The following is an 18,272-nucleotide window of genomic DNA, read 5'->3' on the forward strand; positions in this document are numbered from 1 at the left end:
TCAGAAAAGGGCTTAAAGATGACTCTACTTGTTTTTTCGTTAAAAATGATAGATTTCGCCTGAATAATCCTTTATTCTGCACAAAAACACAAACATTACTCATACCTGTTTGAAATGGATAAAAGCGTTGCAAAATACCTTTTCAAAGTGAAACATAAACAAATTTGCGATTTATTTACTCAAAAAACTTATAAAAAGGGCCTTTGTCAATTCATTTTTACCGTTCGAGTTTGGGTGAGAAAATAGTGCTTTTGCTTAGAAAACTTCCCGTGAAGATTGTGGAAAATCCAACCGTCGGTATCGAGCGTCGTCTTCTCCAGGTAATCCACATCATCCTACTCTTCATTTTCAACCGTTTAGTTTTTTTATTTAGTACTTCATTTCATTTTTTGGGAGGGTTTTTAGGTGCAAAACCCGCGCGTGGGGGTCCGCAGGTTTACCATTGCGGACCCGCGGATCCTGACTTTTTCTCCATTGGGAAAAAGCTCGGGGTCCACACCTTCCGTGTAGAAAAAGTGCGTACCCACGCACTGTGTCTAACTCGGAGGGTGCGTACCCCGCCGCAAGGGTTTTGAACCCAAAATTTCTCAAAAATGGACCAATCAAAATGTTTTCTAGCAATTTAATTAATCTTTATACTTGATGCAGAGAGTATATCATGCTAGATTGGCGTGAACGAGAGCACGAGGACGTGGATACTTCCGCATGGAATCATCAGCCTTCACTTGATGCTTTGAGGGCGTGCGGATTGTACAAATTCCGGACCATTCCTGGCATGAGGGCTCAGGTGGATTTCTTACAGTGGCTGGTTTACAAATGGAGCATACAGGACCAGTGTTTTTTCATTGGCGGGCACCGGCTCGAAATCGAGCCGGAGGACATTTATTTCTTGACTGGTTTGCCTAAGAGAGGCGAAGATTTGACTCTATTCGGGACTAGGCCAAGTGGCCAGTCTGTCGATAGCCTCCGGCTAGAGTACTGCAACAGCCACGCTAAAGACAAAGGGATAGACATAAAGACCATATCCCGTCCTGAGCTCATGGTGATTGCGTTTATTGTCACCAGACTTTGCGGAGCTGCCGCATTACATATTGCCACCAGATCCCAGATGCGTATGGTAGTTGATTGCTTTCGAGGGACCATCTTCAACTGGTGCAATGCTGTGCTCACCAATGTGAAAGGCCAACTGACCAGGGCCAAGAGCGGACGACTAAAGACCTTTGGTTATGGGGCTTTAGTCGTGAGTTTTGGCCTGGAGAGGGTTCCTATGCTGATCCCACAGCACCTTACTGTTGGAGCTGGGCTTCCACGAGAGCCCAAACTGATGCGATGGGTCGCAGTCATGGCCCGTCACCCGGACGAGAGGACAGAAGTTGCTCGGTTCAAACCTGAGTATTTCTAATGGTTGGAAAACCAGGTCTTTTCCATTCAGGACTTCCCTTATTCTGGGATGGATTTCCGTGGTGACCCAAACATGGCTCTTCCACCAGGAGAGCAGTGGGACGAGTCAGGTAAAATCCTTTTCAACTTTTCCTATTTTAATTTTTTATATATATATTTTTCAACGTCTCAAAACTGATAGTAAAAATTTCAAATGCAAATGTGGGTCCACAGCGACCAGCCGCTCTCCGGCCTTTCGAGAGGAGGCAACCAGTTGCACCCGCGCCAGCCCCACAGGACGAATCAGCAGAGGTTTTGGCCGAGTTGGAGGGTCATCTTGAGTGCTTGACAAGGGATATTCCTGAGACCACTATAGACGACATTCCTCGTCGACTTCAGCGCTATGTGATTGGAGTCTCGGGACCTTTTAGGAGGTTCCTTTGAAAAGCTTGATTTGAAGAGCTGAGGTCTTAGACTTGCTTAGGAGGACAGTACAAGTGATGATAGACCCATACTGATTGCAAATAATCATGGTGACGATATTTTAGTGTAACAGATTGCCCCCTAAAGTGCGAAGTCTGTAGTAGATGAGGATTTCATTTATCATATAGGAAGAGTGAAGTACTTTATCATTTCGAGGATCATCTTGTGGAGAGCTCGGTCGGAACCTGTAAAAACATTCAATGCAAGATATATATATGAGATCATATCATCGCTGAGGTAGGCATTCCCATACTCAGATCAAAACTAACTAGAAAACTATCTACTGCTCTGATATAGGAATGATCTTGTAAAACATCACAAGTATAGACTCATGTGAACACAGTATGGATGCAGCCATCTGTTTATGAATAGTCCACAATACAATGAATACAAAACTCCTCGCAGCCTGGATGGTGGAAACTAGATCCAGGATCTTCATTTCTACTTCCCGAAATAGTACGATTCTATCCATGCGAATAAATGTGTTGATGTCGAACATGGTAGAAACCACTTGATTACCAGTCAATGATGTAAACAGCTAACAAGCATGAGAGAAACCACCAGTGATGTCAATGGCTCTCAAAGTACCCAGTACAATCCATGAGATGTGAATAAATGTGTTGATGTCGAACATGTCACGGAATCCTTCGATCGAAAGTCAATGATGTAAACTGTCGTCAAAGGCGAGAAACCTGCCATTGAGGCATGCAGATCTCAAGGTACTGACGATTCCTAGATCATCTTTCTAGATAATGTGCTGATGTCGATAGAAAGCGATCCATCGTAGGCAAGCCCACAACACGAAATCATAGATCAAGTTGAAGAAATTTAGTTGCAAGGACTGACTCAGGGATGGCCAAGATGGATGACAGATATTTTGCAGATGAATGGCTTATTGGCAGTGACCTCTTGAACACATAACGACATGACAGATGGCTTGGTGACAATTGACCCAAAGTTAATACCCAGAAACCGGCTGAAGACTTTCAATGTGGTTTGATCAACTGTTAGGCAAAGGATTTCCCAACCCAGGTGAATAAAAGTGTCGTGTTCAAGATTGGTTACAAAGTATGACAAACAGACTCATTTTCCTCTCTTTTCCCCCACCATTTCTGGCAAGTACCTCTTTATTTTTTACAAGCTTAAGTAGGATAACATTTGCTTGATTATAAGCTCATCCTTCGGATGAGTCCAACTTAGTTTAGATTCGAACCCTAAGAAGGAGTGGTTCGTTCCTGTTTGTAATTGAACAGGTCCTTTACTGTGAAATTTTAACGAGTCCAGTATAAGAGAAACTCGGCGTTTTTCAATTTTAGAAAGTCTGAAAAAACTTAAGAAGACTCCAGGGTTGACCTTTTTCATAAATTTGTGTCTCCCAAGCCCGAAAAAGTATAAAATAATACTTGAGAGAACCGCTTGATCTTTTACGACCAAGGAGTACTTTTCATTATTAGTGTCATTGATCCGAAAAAGTAAAAAAGCGATCAACGACACGTCGTTTTATAACCAATATCGAATTTGAAACGACAAAAATCTGGCAATCTTTTCGTGTTTTTTACGGTCGAAAAAGAGTTGTAAGTAGACCATCTTTTAATTTCGTTTTAACGAGTGTAAAGGAAACGCTCGGCAATCTTTTCATATTTTAGGAGTCAAAAAAGGGCTTAAAGATGACTCTACTTGTTTTTTCGTTGAAAATAATAGATTTCGCCTGAATAATCCTTTATTCTGCACAAAAACACAAACATTACTCATACCTGTTTGAAATGGATAAAAGCGTTGCAAAATACCTTTTCAAAGTGAAACATAAACAAATTTGCGATTTGGGATTTGAGAGATCTGTGGTTTTTATCTTTTGAATTGATCGGAGAATCCACAGTATAAACATTTTTGAACCAACGTTTCGAATCCCAAGTGGGATCCATCATCAGGGTTGAAGAATGATGATAAGAGAAGAGCAAGCAGGGAGAATAAATACTAACGAGGCCAAAACTATCTAAGGATGAATAAACAGTCGGCTAGAACCCTAATTTTATTTTATTTTATTATTATTATTCTTATTTTTATTTCATTTTAATTATTATTAATACTTATCATTTAAATAAATTAATATAATAATAACTTATACATTAATTAATATAATATTAATATTAATATGATAATAAATAATTATTATATAATAAATAATTATCTATTACTAAATAATAATAATTAATTTAAAATTTTTATAATACCAATTATTAATTAATAAGACCAAAACATATTCTAAATGATTAATAATCACAGTTAACCTAAATAATAAATTTTTAATTCATATTTATTGATTAATATATTAATTTAAATTATATTAGAAAATATATAAATAATTGATAATTAAAATAGATGAATATAATAATTCATATATTAATAAAATAGCTGATAAATAAATTAGTATAGACTTTTTATAAAAATTTTATATAATTAAAATAATGATCAACTATTTGATTACAAAATAAATTAAATTAATAAATATTTGATTTTATTAATAATTAATTATTTATACTAGATTAATATAATAATTCATAAATTCATAAAATAACTAATGTATAAATCAAAATTAATAATACTCAATTATTTTATAATAAATAATTAATTTCTATTTATATTTTTTGAATAATGTATAATAATTATTTAATAATTGATTAATTATTATTATTATTATATAATCATAATTAAATGTTATATTAATAATTATTATTAATAAATTATAAAACTAATGTCTTATAATAGATTAATAATTCTTAAAATAAAATTCTTTAAAGAACAAATTAATAAATTTTTATAAATTTATTATATTATAAAAATAAATAGTTAATATATAGTTAACTAATGAATAAATTAATTGATAGCTCTATATAGAAAGAAATTAAATTATTATAGAATCAAAGAGGACAACATACCTGAGGACGCATTACCTGGGGATGGGATGGCGACTTTTAACTTCATTGATCAAGGGCAGCCAACTTCCGCTAATTTCCAAACCATTGTCTCTGTTCAGATTCTGAGGATACTTCATAATTTCAATAGCCTCTCTGATCTTCCGTCTTTGATGGTGTTCCTCTCTTGCGATAATAGAAGCGTTTTCCAGGCAAATGTGGTGCTTGGTCTTCAAGGAGTGTTCTGCCAGTGCTGAGGTACGAGATCTTCCATTCTTGATATCAGCGCCATGTTCTTTGAGCCTTGTCTGGAGGGAGCGACCTGTTTCACCTATGTAGCTTTTTCCACAAGAGCAGTCTATCTTATAGACTCCCTTAAGCTGAAAATTGTCAATATCATCTTTAACAGACTTCAAACCTTGTCTGATGGTCCCCGGAGCTGAGAAATGAGTGAAAATGTCCTTCTTTCTTAGGATTTTAGCGATTTTGTCTGTAACACCAAGGATATAAGGAAGAAAAATCTTACCCTGAGGTTGATCTTGCGCCTTATGCTCATGGGATGACAACCTTCTTTCAGCTCTCTCTATGGCTTTTTTAATCTCATGCTCTTTGTAGCCTATATTCTTGAAAACTGAAACCAAATGCCTCTTTTCTTCATTCAGATGCTCTGAGTCGGAAATTCGAAGGGCTCTGATGGCAAGGGTGTTTAGAACACCAAACTTTTGGGCCGGGTGATGGTGGGAATCCGCATGGAGGTAGCTTTCCGTGTGGGTTGACTTTCTGAAAACTTTGTGGCCTAGAGAGCCATCTTCCTTTCTGATGATTAGAACGTCCAAAAATGGGATGCTCATATTCTCTTCAAGTTCCATTGTAAATTTTATTTCAGGAGAGATGGAGTTTAAGTGAATGAAAAACTTATCAAGTTCTGCTTTACCATGGGTCCATTTTATGTTGGTATCATCGACAAAACGCTTCCACCACGCCGGCTTTAAAGGATAAGATTCAAGGGCCTTCTTTTCAAAGTGTTCCATATACAAGTTGGCCACGATCGGTGATAGGGGTGATCCCATAGCCACACCTGTTGTCTGCTCATAAAATATTCCTTGGAAGGTGAATACTGTTGACCTTAAGCAGATTTCCGCCAGCTTTGCAGTCTCAGGATCAGTAACATCTTTTATAACCTGAATGGCTTCATCAAGAGGAATCTTTGTGAATAAGGATACCACGTCAAAGCTAACAAGAATGTCAAGATTTGCGATTTATTTACTCAAAAAACTTATAAAAATGGCCTTTGTCAATTCATTTTTACCGTTCGAGTTTGGGTGAGAATATAGTGCTTTTGCTTAGAAAAATTCCCGTGAAGATTGTGGAAAATCCAACCGTCAGAAACGAGTGTCGTCTTCTCCAGGTAATCCACATCATCCTACTCTTCATTTTCAACCATTTAGTTTTTTGATTTAGTCTTTCATTTCATTTTTTGGGAGGGTTTTTAGGCGCAAAACCCGCGCGCAAGGGTCCGCAGGTTTACCATTGCGGACCCGCGGACCCCGACTTTTTCTCCATTGGGAAAAAGCTAGGGGTCCGCACCTTCCGTGTAGACAAAGTGCATACCCACGCACTGTGTCTAACTCGGAGGGTGCGTACCCCACCGCAAGGGTTTTGAACCCAAAATTTCTCAAAAATGGACCAATCAAAATGTTTTCTAGCAATTTAATTAATCTTTATACTTGATGCAGAGAGTATATCATGCTAGATTGGCATGAACGAGAGCATGAGGACGTGGATACTGCCGCATGGAATCATCAACCTTCACTTGATGCTTTGAGGGCGTGCGGATTGTACAAATTCTGGACCATTCCTGGCATGAGGGCTCAGGTGGATTTCTTACAGTGGCTGGTTGACAGATGGAGCATACAGGACCAGTGTTTTTTCATTGGCGGGCACCGGCTCGAAATCGAGCCGGAGGACATTTATTTCTTGACTGGTTTGCCTAAGAGAGGCGAAGACTTGACTCTATTCGGGACTAGGCCAGGTGGCCAGTCTGTCGATAGCCTCCGGCTAGAGTACTGCAACAGCCAGGCTAAAGACAAATGGATAGACATAAAGACCATATCCTGTCTTGAGCTCATGGTGATTGCGTTTACTGTCACCAGACTTTGTGGAGCTGCCGCATTACATATTGCCACCAGATCCCAGATGTGTATGGCAGTTGATTGCTTTCGATGGACCATCTTCAAGTGGTGCAATGCTGTGCTGGCCAATGTGAAAGGCCAGCTGACGAGGGCCAAGAGTGGACGACTAGAGACCTTTGGTTATGGGGCTTTGGTCGTGAGTTTTGGCCTGGAGAGGGTTCCTATGTTGATCCCACAGCACCTTACTGTTGGAGCTGGGCTTCCTCGAGAGCCCAAACTGATGCGATGGGTCACAGTCATGGCCCGTCACCCGGACGAGAGGACAGAAGTTGCTCGGTTCAAACCTGAGTATTTCCAATGGTTGGAAAACCAGGTCTTTTCCATTCAGGACTTCCCTTACGCTGGGATGGATTTCCGTGGTGACCCAGACATGGCTCTTCCACCAGGAGAGCAGTGGGACGAGTCAGGTAAAATCCTTTTCAACTTTTCCTATTTTAATTTTTTTTTATATTTTTCTTCGTTTCAAAACTGATAGTAAAAATTTCAAATGCAGATGTGGGTCCACAGCGACCAGCCGCTCTCTGGCCTTTCGAGAGGAGGCAACCAGTTGCACCCGCGCCAGCCCCACAGGACGAATCAGCAGAGGTTTTGGCGGAGTTGGAGGGTCATCTTGAGCGCTTGACAGGGGATATTCCTGAGACCACTATAGATGAGATTCCTCGTCGACTTCAGCGCTATGTGATTGGAGTCCCGGGACCTTTTAGGAGGTTCCTTTGCAAGGTGGCCCGGGCAGTGGTTTCTTATAGAGATCATCACCAGTGATAGGATGATCGCCTTTTGTGGGCACATGTGACATTTTTGTTTTTTGTACTTATCATTTTTGCCGATCATAAGGCGTTTTTCAAACTCTGATCAAAGACGATGTATTTTATGACACACTCCTATATATATATATCACTATTCCCATCTTATCTTGTAAATCATGTTATGGAATGGTTTTAAATTTACATGTATGATTATTGCAAATGTATATTTAACATTCGAGAAGCAATTGCATATGCTAATGTATTTAAAGACCTTGGAATATGTTGATATTCAATATAATCAAACTCACGTTCCAAGAGACGCACTCTCAAAAATAATCTTAATAACACTGGATTTCTAATGGCATACACTCTATTAAGTTGTAATACAACGAGTTCAGAATCTAACCTCACTATCAAACTCTCAATCCCAAATGAAATAGATTCAGATAATAACTCAATCACTGCACTATACTCTACAATGTTGTTTGTTGTTTGACCGAGGCTTACCCCATGCATAGAAACTAACTCATCAGAGGGCGAATAGATAACCCAAGCTGCGGAAGAGATGTTCTGTGTATTACGACAAGCACCATCAGCAAATCCAATGTATGTTTGGAGAGGCATCGACATCTGCAATATCAAGAGTAAAACCAAGATAAGCAGGAATAACGACGGAAAAACACTCTCTAAGCTAAGCACACTTTGTAAACTAAAACACACCAACTAGAAAGAAAAACTATCCTAACTAAAAATCTCCATACCCCATTCTTTTAAGCATAGTACCTCTTCAAGTAAAGGCCATTTCTGGGTTTACCCAAAGAGTCCCCATCAAAGTCTACCAATTCATAGGCCCCTTTTGCTAGCTTTCGCTTAAAAATATAGGGACCATGCCACATAGGAACGAATTTCCCAGCGCCAAATTTATCATTAGCTTGATCATACAATAACACTAGGTCTCCTTCCGAAAAATTTCGAGGGGTCACATTCCGATCATACTGAGCTTTCATACGTTTTGCGTGAGTCTCTATCGCCAATGCAGCATCACGTCGATTCTCATCTAATTGAGCTAAGTATAACAAACGCTTTTCCTCTTCGGAAGTAGCTGGAAGTAACTCGATGGCCATTTGCAATGACGGGATTTCACACTCAATTGGTAACACAGCTTCCAAACCATAGACTAGTTGGAAAGGAGTGAACCATGTTGATGTTTTTACTGAAGTTCGGTACGCCCAAAACGCTGAAAATCGCATGTTGTGCCAATTCGACTGATGAATCCCAATGATTCGTCGGATCATGATAACTAAAAATTAGTTGATAGACTCAACCAGACCATTTGCTTGTAGATAATAAGGAGTTGAACTATCGTGACGTAAACCAAGCTGGCTTGTAAGTTCGGTCATCATAACGTTTCGAAAATGACGCCCATGATCAGTGATTATCGCTTGTGGGACACCAAACCTAGCAATTATATGATTGAACACGAAAATTGCAGTTGTCTTGCCGTCTGCCTCGAATGTAGGCATTGCCTCGGCCCACTTAGTAAAATAATCTACCGCAAGGATGATATACGCATGCCCCCCGACCGAGTGAGGGTTACGTGTAATAAAATCGATACCCCATTTGGCAAAAGGACCAATGGCAATTATAGGGTGGAGAGGAGCAGGTGGAGCGCGCATCTTATGATCAAAAATCTGGCAGTTGTGGCATTTTCGGACCGTCGTAATACAATCTTTAAACAAGGACGGCTAGAAATAGCCAGCGCGCAATATCTTTTGGGCTGTGGCATACCCAGACATATGACCACCACATGCTCCAGAGTGACAGTCATTTAGAACCCTTTCAGCTTCTTCGTGAGTTAAGCAACGTCGAAAAATAGAGTCCGCCCACGGCGATAAAGAGTATCTCCAATAATTTTGAATTGTTGGGACTGGAATCGAATTTTCCGACGTTCCGACCTCGAAATTTCTGGCCGAAAGGATTGGGTCTGGAGATAGACGATGATATCCCCATACCACGGATCTAAAGTGCTGATTAGAAACAAGGATTCGTCCGCAATGGGCTCCTCCGCCACAGTTTCCGTGTCAGCATGCGGGAAGTCACACATTAACTCTGCAAAAACTAAAGATTTCTTAGACTTAGATTTCTCAAACTCCAAGTCGAACTCCTGCAGGATAATGATCCATTTAGAGTACTTGCCCCCTAGCAATTGTTTGGTCAAAATGTAGATCATAGGGTTGCAATCCGAAATTACCGTAGTTTTACGTAGTAAAATGTAGTGACGAAAACGTTGGACAACTTGAACGGCTGCCAATGCCAATTTCTCCACATGTGAGTATTTTAGCTCAGTTGGATTTAACGTTCGACTAAGGTAATATATCACATGTTCCGTTCCGAATTCATCTTCCTGAACTAAGACCATTCCAATGGTGGAATGGGAGGCGGCGAGATACAAAAAGTAATCCTGGTTGTAGTTGGGAGGATGCAACAACGGTGCATGGGTCAACGCGTGTTTGAGTGCATCAAAAGATTTCTGAGCTATCTCATCCCAAGAGAATTGAGTGTTCTGTTTCAACAACCGTGTAAAACCCTTTGTAACCTCGGCGTAGTTAGGAATGAATCGTCGTAAAAAGTTTGCTTTCCCCTGCAAACTTTGGAGTTGGCGAAGACTCGAAGGAGGAGGCAAATTGATGATAGCTTCGACCTTCGAGGGATCAACGCGAATGCCGGCTTTCGAAACTACAAATCCCAGCAATCGACCCGTTTCTATACAGAAGACACATTTGTGTGGGTTCAACCGAATACGATAATGCCTACACCTCATAAAGATTGCTCGTAAATGGACGAGGTGATCAGCTCGATGTAATGAATGAGCAGGCAAGTCATCGAGATAGGGTTGCACAATGTGCTTGATGTCGTGAAACGCATAAGACATCGCCCTCTGAAAAGTTTCTCCGGAATTCTTAAGCCCAAAAGGTAATTTGCAATAAGCAAATGTCCCCCATGGACAAATGAAAGCCGTTTTTGGTTGATCGGCAGGTAGAATATTGATTTGATTGTATCCGGAAAAACCGTCCATAAAGGAAAATATTTCGCTGCCCGCACAATCATCAATGATTTGATCGATATAGGGAGTTGGGTAGTTGTCCTTTGGACAGGCTCGATTAATATCCCTATAGTCGATGCATATTCTTATTGTCCCCTGTTTTTTGTTAACCGGAACAATATTCGATACCCAATCCATTAGCGGGATCGGATAAATGAAACCTGCTTTCAACAGTTTTTCAACTTCTGCTTTAATTGCAGCAGCTTTTCGTGGGTGAATCTGACGCAAATGTTGCCGGACGGGTTTAGCATCCGGGTAAGTCTTGATCTCATGAACAACAATCACGAGATCAGTTCCTGGCATTTCTTCATAGGACCAGGCAAACACGTCGCGGAATTCTTGAAATAGGGCCTTATATAATTGAATTTCATCATTTGTACACGAGGCACCTATATGAATGTTCTCAACAATTCCGAGCTTAACCGAAATGTCAATGGGAATAGTTCGAGAGATGTTTCCCAAATTTAACTCTGAATCGGGATGTTTCATTGGATTCTGAGGTTCCTTGACATATTCAGTCGTAAATATTGATGAGAAATCAATTTCAAAACGATCATCCTCAGGTAAAAACGAAGATCTGTGATGGAGATCTTCCCATGGTAAATCATCTACACATAGGATTTCATGAATTTGCTCATCAGAGTGAACAAGTTCAAAAAACGTAGTTAAATCTGAGGTTGATGTGAAAAGTGATTCCTCATGGACCACATTCATTAAGTCATTTTTGGTTGAACACGGATCGGCAAAAGACTGCACGGCTTCATAGGCAATTTCATATGGACTCAAAGGCATGGAATTACCAAATGAGTCTATTTCAGATTCAGAAGGAATGATCCAAGGATCGTCATAAAAAATAGTGTCTGATGTAATCATATGAATGGTTGCAAATGAAGATGATGCGTTGATTGGAGGAAAAGGAAAAGTTCCCAGTAAAACGGCATCTTTAACTAATCCTACTCCAACATCCTTATATGGGATAGTCGTTTTACCGACATGCTGAATACTCTCCGAAGAGGTTGGGTCGGATGAAAATTAAGCCAGCTGGTCTATTGTTACGATCTTTCCATTATGTGGAAACTTTATTACTCTAAATACCGATGAAACGACCGCTGTCATAGCGTAAGACCAACTTCGACCCAGAAGAAGGTTGTAGTCTAGAGGGGCATCAACCACCTCCACATCTAGACTAACAGTTTTTCCTTCAACCCCTATAGGAAAATCCTGTAGAATGCCAAAAGGATGAAACCCACGGCCATCAAAGGCCTTAAGAATTGTCGGGGATTGATTCAGTGAAGGAGAACCAAGTGATCTCCAACATTGTATCGACATAATACACGTTGAAGCTCCCTCATCAATTACAGTCTGATGAATAGGCCTATTATTGACTATCACTGGGATCTGGAAAGCCATTTGATGAGGCAAACGCGGTGTACTATTTTCTAGATCAAAGATTATTAGGTTCGGGTCCTGAACGTCAACAGCTCCTATTGCCGAAAAAAGTAATTTACGCTGTGCTGGGCATGATTGCAGCACCTCCAAAGCCGACATTGCTGAGGGTGAAACAGCTAAATCCTCAACAATGTTATAATTCTGAGCCGCTCTCGCATGTGGATTGAAAGCTAACTTTCGAAGTATACCCTTGGCGGGCGGTTTGATTACTAAGTCTGGATTAGGTTTCTCGATCTGTAGTGGATCGGAACCGGGAGCAGAGGTTGATGGATTAGAATGAGAAGCTTCTTTACCATCAACAGGACTCTTACTACCATAATCTTGTGATCGAGTCGCAATCCTCACATGGGACATCATCAATATGGGTTCTTCATTGGCACTCGAGGAAGAACCTATCATCTTGCTATCTTGACTTGGAAATGGATCCTTCAAAACAGCAGGAGTTTGGGAACCTTTGACGATCTTCGCAACCTCTGCTCGATGAGGGCAGTCTCTTGTAAAATGTTCTTCGTCACAAATGAGACATGGATAACGAGGTTTGCGCTTTTCATCATTGGATTCCGCCTTTTCAGATTTCTCCTTTGAACTTTTGTCCGTTTTATTCTTCTTCTTTCCTTTCTTCTTCCCACCGGATTTTGATTTAGCCGTAGATGACTCTACAACGTGAATATCGGCGGAAACCTCTGCAGAAGAATCTCCTGTCGGGGAATCAGGCAAGGTTATGATAGGAGAAGAATTCTTGGAAGACTTCTTCTTACTTTTAGTGTTAACCGTACCAATCATACCGTCAGCGGCATGAGATCCCGAAGGAGCTGCAGTGATTTGATTTGACTTGGGAAGATCAGGGATCTTTTCGTGTAACGTACCTGACTGAGTATAGACCAAGTCAAGGTACTGTGCTTGAGCAATCACTTGCTCCTCAGTAACAACTCCGGCTTTAGAAACATCTTCAGTGATCCTTGGCAACAAAGATTTTACAAACCACTCAGCCAAGATTTGGTCCGGAATCCATACCTTCACTAAACGTCGTCGACGTCTCCACTCATGAATATGATCTGAAATGTACGTGGATGTCGATTGTTTTAGTGAAGTTAACAATTCCGTGCCATTGTCATATCTGACTGGCAACTGAAAATGAGTTAAAAACGAGGTAGCTAACTGACTAAAATTATAAAAAGTGCCTCGCGGTAACTCAATGTACCACTTGGCCGCGAGACCAATTAGAGTGCGCTGGAAAAGTCTAAGACGGATCGAATCATCTGTGATGGAGTTAAACGCACACCAGAGGTGGTAAGTCATCACATGGTTCGACGGGTCCTCTCCAGATTTACATTCGAACTTGGGAATGTCACTGGGCAACTTATTCGGCATTGACGGCCAAAACGGAAGATAATTAATCGGATCATTCGTTAGGCGTGACAAATCAGGTAAGTCCAAAGTTGCGATAAACGGTAACTACCGATTAGGATCCCTAAAACTCTGGGTCATGAGACTAGCCCCAGGAGGAGGATATTCAGGATAACTAGGAATAGTAATCGCGTTCAGGATAGTGTATCCTCCCAGAAAACTAGGATTAACCGGACCATACTGGGGTTGTTGAGGTTGTTGATAAGTGTACCTAGGATACGGTTGATACTGATAAACTGGCTGCTGGACAGCAGGACTGAATTGGTACTGTCCCTGGTACGGTTGATAGGTGAATTTAGGTTGACTTGTGACAACCGTACTTAAACCAGGTTGTCCTACAGGCATCTGAACCGTAGTTTGAATCGTGGATCCAGACGGTGGTAAAGATGTTTGAGGAGTAGATACAATAACAGTAAAAACCGGAGTTGTCGATACTCCAGAAGTAGGTGGGGTAGATTGAACAGATGTTGCGGCAGTTGCAGCAGTCTTTTGAGATGGAGTACGAGGCGCAGTAGGCCCAGACTGAGAAACTACCGAGGGCACAGAAGTTTGAATGTTAGACTAGACTGGTTGCTGGGGTGAACCAGAAACTAAGGGTTGTCCAGTTTGATATGACAAATGTACACTTGACTGCAACACCTGCTGAGTTTGCGATGGATCCCACACTATGTTCATTCCGGGGTACTGACCCATAACAGGTTGAGAATATTGAGGACCATAACCAGGTTGAGGGTAGGATTGATAATTGAAAGGTAAATTTCCCGTTCCTTGAACATAAGATTGACCTTGGGGTGGTTGGAAACCTTGGTTCGAGTACTGACCTTGGGGTAGATACCCCTGAGGCATGTACTGATACTGGGGTTGACCTTGCGGTATAAATTGATACTGGGGTTGACCTTGCGGTACATATTGAGTCTGGGGTTGACCTTGAGGAACGTATTGTACCGTAGGTACGTACTGTCCTTGAGGTTGCCCCCCAGATGCAAATTGTGTACCTTGAGGTTGCCCCCCAAGCGTTAATTGAGGCTGCCCCCCAGGCGATAACTGGCCACCTTGAGGTTGAGAATTGGGAATAGAACCTGACATCATAAGAATGTCTTCTACGCTCAATGGCTTTGCACCATTGCTTCTAGTGAATAACCCTTGTTCAATGGGTTGAGGAGATGCTCCCGAAAAAGTACCAGAAAGTGACTGATACCCAGAGGGAACAGAAGGACCGCCGTACAAAAAAGATTCAGGCGATTGAGTAAACATGGACGACTGACCTGACATATTTACGGGAGTATAAAAACCTCTAGGATGATAAGGAGTTGAGGTGGTAAAAATATTAACACTGGGTTTTCCAAATAATTAGTCAAAGAAAGATACCAAGTAGTACTTCTAGGTGGACTGTAAAAAATTGATTCACGCTCCCTTAGATCAATAACAGGTTGATTTTCAGGGATAGGGATGCCTACTTCTCCTTCCGGAGCAAATTCTTCAATAGCTATCCAACCAGAAGGAAGATTTTCGGTGATTACTCTTTCTACCCTAGGTGAATTAGGACCACTAGAAGTTGGAGAGACAAACCCCGATGTTGGAGTAATAGGTTCAGATATCTCAGGTTCTTCACCTATATCACTAGTAGATGAAAAGCTACCAGCAAGTTCGGAAACCGAAATAGATTCAGGATTATAACCTGTTACTAGAGTTTGGTAATCAGGATGTACAACCAATGAAGACTCTCCTTCTTCAGGTGACCCAACTTTACTACCACTAGGAGTTACGAGGACTTTCAAGCCTTCAAGCTGGCTCGGGACTTCTTCAGGAGGTTGGCCCCGAAGTCTACGGGACTTCCTCAGTAAATCAGCCACGGTTACAAACTCAGGAGACTGGCCCCGAAGTCTACGGGACTGTCTTGGTAATTCAGCCACAGTTAAAAACTTTTAACTACTTCACACGCAAACAAAGTAAAATCTCAATGAAAACCACCTAAAGCCTCTAAAGAACCAAACAAATTTGAATCACGCGCCTAAAGAATCTAGAGATCAAACACACACAAATAGTAACTTTCCGGACCGAAAACACTAGTTGGTGATGAAATCCAACGTCGCAGAATTCAGTACAGAAATGGCGGTTGGAACAGTTACCCCGGCAACCTGCCTAATGAATAGACTGGACCAAGTTCCTCCACTTAATCGTCTCGAGTGAAGTGAACCCCCCAGAAAATCCAAGTGAGTCTAGCCGACGTCTGCTCCAGGTATAGTGGGATCTTCCCACCACTGTTACCTTAGGAAGAATCCTAAAGAATATGGTCACTAAGGCTACAAACTGAGACAAATACACCTGGGGGAATAGTCTACGATACGATACGCACGCAAGGGCAGAGTAGCAAGCTCAATCCCCTTGAAGGCTCCTTGACATAATCCAAGGTTTACCAACAAGTGACTCCAGGCTCCTCAACAATGGTTAATCCGAGGTTTACCGTTTTTAATACGTGAATATCTGGCGTCGTTCCCAATGAGGAAGGATTGATTCCCACACTGGTTCGGACACGATCTCGTGCTTCTCCTTTAAGAGGAGCTTTCCCAGAGCATAAATGCAACAATTGGATTTCTTCCTACCACAAGATACAGCTACTTGTTTGTTTTTACTGTCTTGGAGAGTTAATTACTCTCCTACTCCAAGACACTAGCCTAAGCTAAGTTGGTGTATCAGAGCCCTAGAAATAAAATGTTACTAGGTGAATTTTACTTTAAGCGTTAATTTTAGTGGTTGTTGTTTAAGTCAAGAGGTGGCGGATATGAAACTCGTGGTGTAAAGACTCGACTTGAAATCACTAAAAAGATGCACCTAAGATGATTTAGACAATCTTTTCTCTTCAATGAACTTCTAAACTAAGAAAGAGTTTGAGAATGCAAATACTTCGTAAACACAAATCTTTCTCAATTAAACAAATTGAAAGAAGAGCTTTTCCTTTCCAAAGCACTCAAAACGAGACAACTAACTATTTCACACAAATTTCCCTTTTCTTTTCAAAGCACTCAATCACTACAAAAAACAAACTTTTCCAAAAGAGACTTTTTTATATTTTGTAAATAAAACACTCAAAACTAATGAAAATGACTAACTTTGAGAGCTACAAACTATATAAAAAGTTACTTGAAGTCAAAGCCTACTAAAAGTCTTTTTGAGGATGTTTTACTTAGCTAAATGTGAGCTAAGGACTAATTTATGCAGAATCACAATTAGTCAAAAAATAACCAATCTTTCGTTTTCTTTTTTTTTTTAAATGAAAATTCCAAGCTTTCAACTACAAGCTTTTCGAAATTTTGAAATGAGAAAACTCAAAGCGGATTCCTCAACAAGGGGAGATTTCATAAATGGTCAGACTCATAAGAAGACTGGTAGACACCAAGGTAATCTGAGGTCCCTACGGCTTCTAAGCTCAGAGCCACTACACAACCAAAAACGAAAAACAAACCCAACAAGCAAAATTCCTAGGAATTCCACCTAAAACCCTAATGCTAATGAAATGAAACCAAGGAAATCTTTTGACAGGGAACAAGCAGGTCTAGGCAATGGCTAAAACCTATAAACAAATTCTAAACTGATAAAAAAGAGAAAAATTTAAAATTTTTCAAATTTTTGACAGGGTACGCAGGCAACCTGTTTACACAGGTGCGTCCACGCTCTGTGCACAAAGCAAAAGTGCGTACAAGTACACACTGTGCTTAACTCAGTGGGTGCGTACCTCTCCCAAAACTATGAAAAATGAAAACTAACTCAAAATTAACTAAATTCACCCAATCCCACAATCATCAAGTCAAAAACAGAAACAGAAAATACAGTTTCTCAGGTCAAAGTATAGACAAAGAAAACAATCAAGTCCCCAGTGGAGTCGCCATTTCATAGGCCCCTTTTGCTAGCTTTCGCTTAACAATATAGGGACCATGCCACATAGGAACGAATTTCCCAGCGCCTAATTTATCATTAGCTTGATCATACAATAACACTAGGTCTCCTTCCAAAAAATTTCGAGGGGTAATATTCCGATCATACTGAGCTTTCATACGTTTTGCGTGAGTCTTGATCACCAATGCAGCATCACGTCGATTCTCATCTAATTGAGCTAAGTATAACAAATGCTTTTCCTCTTCGGAAGTAGTTGGAAGTAACTCGATGGCCATTTGCAGTGACGGGATTTCGCACTCAATGGGTAACACAGCTTCCAAACCATAGACTAGTTGAAAAGGAGTGAACCCTGTTGATGTTTTTACTGAAGTTCGGTACGCCCAAAGCGCTGAAAATAGCATGTTGTGCCAATTCGACCGATGAATCCCAATGATTCGTCGGATCATGATAACTAAAACTTTGTTGATAGATTCAACCAGACCATTCGCTTCTGGATAATAAGGAGTTGAACTATCGTGACGTAAACCAAGCTGGCCTGTAAGTTCGGTCATCATAACGTTTCGAAAATGACGCCCATGATCAGTGATTATCGCTTGTGGGACACCAAACCTAGCAATTATATGATTGAACACGAAAATTGCAGCTATCTTGCCGTCTGCCTCGAATGTAGGCATCGCCTCGGCCCACTTAGTAAAATAATCTACCG

This window comes from Pinus tabuliformis, chromosome 3_2 (genome assembly GCF_031772625.1).
Source record: "Pinus tabuliformis cultivar Carrire ecotype Pingquan chromosome 3_2, CPIR1, whole genome shotgun sequence".
Lineage (NCBI taxonomy): Eukaryota > Viridiplantae > Streptophyta > Pinopsida > Pinales > Pinaceae > Pinus > Pinus tabuliformis.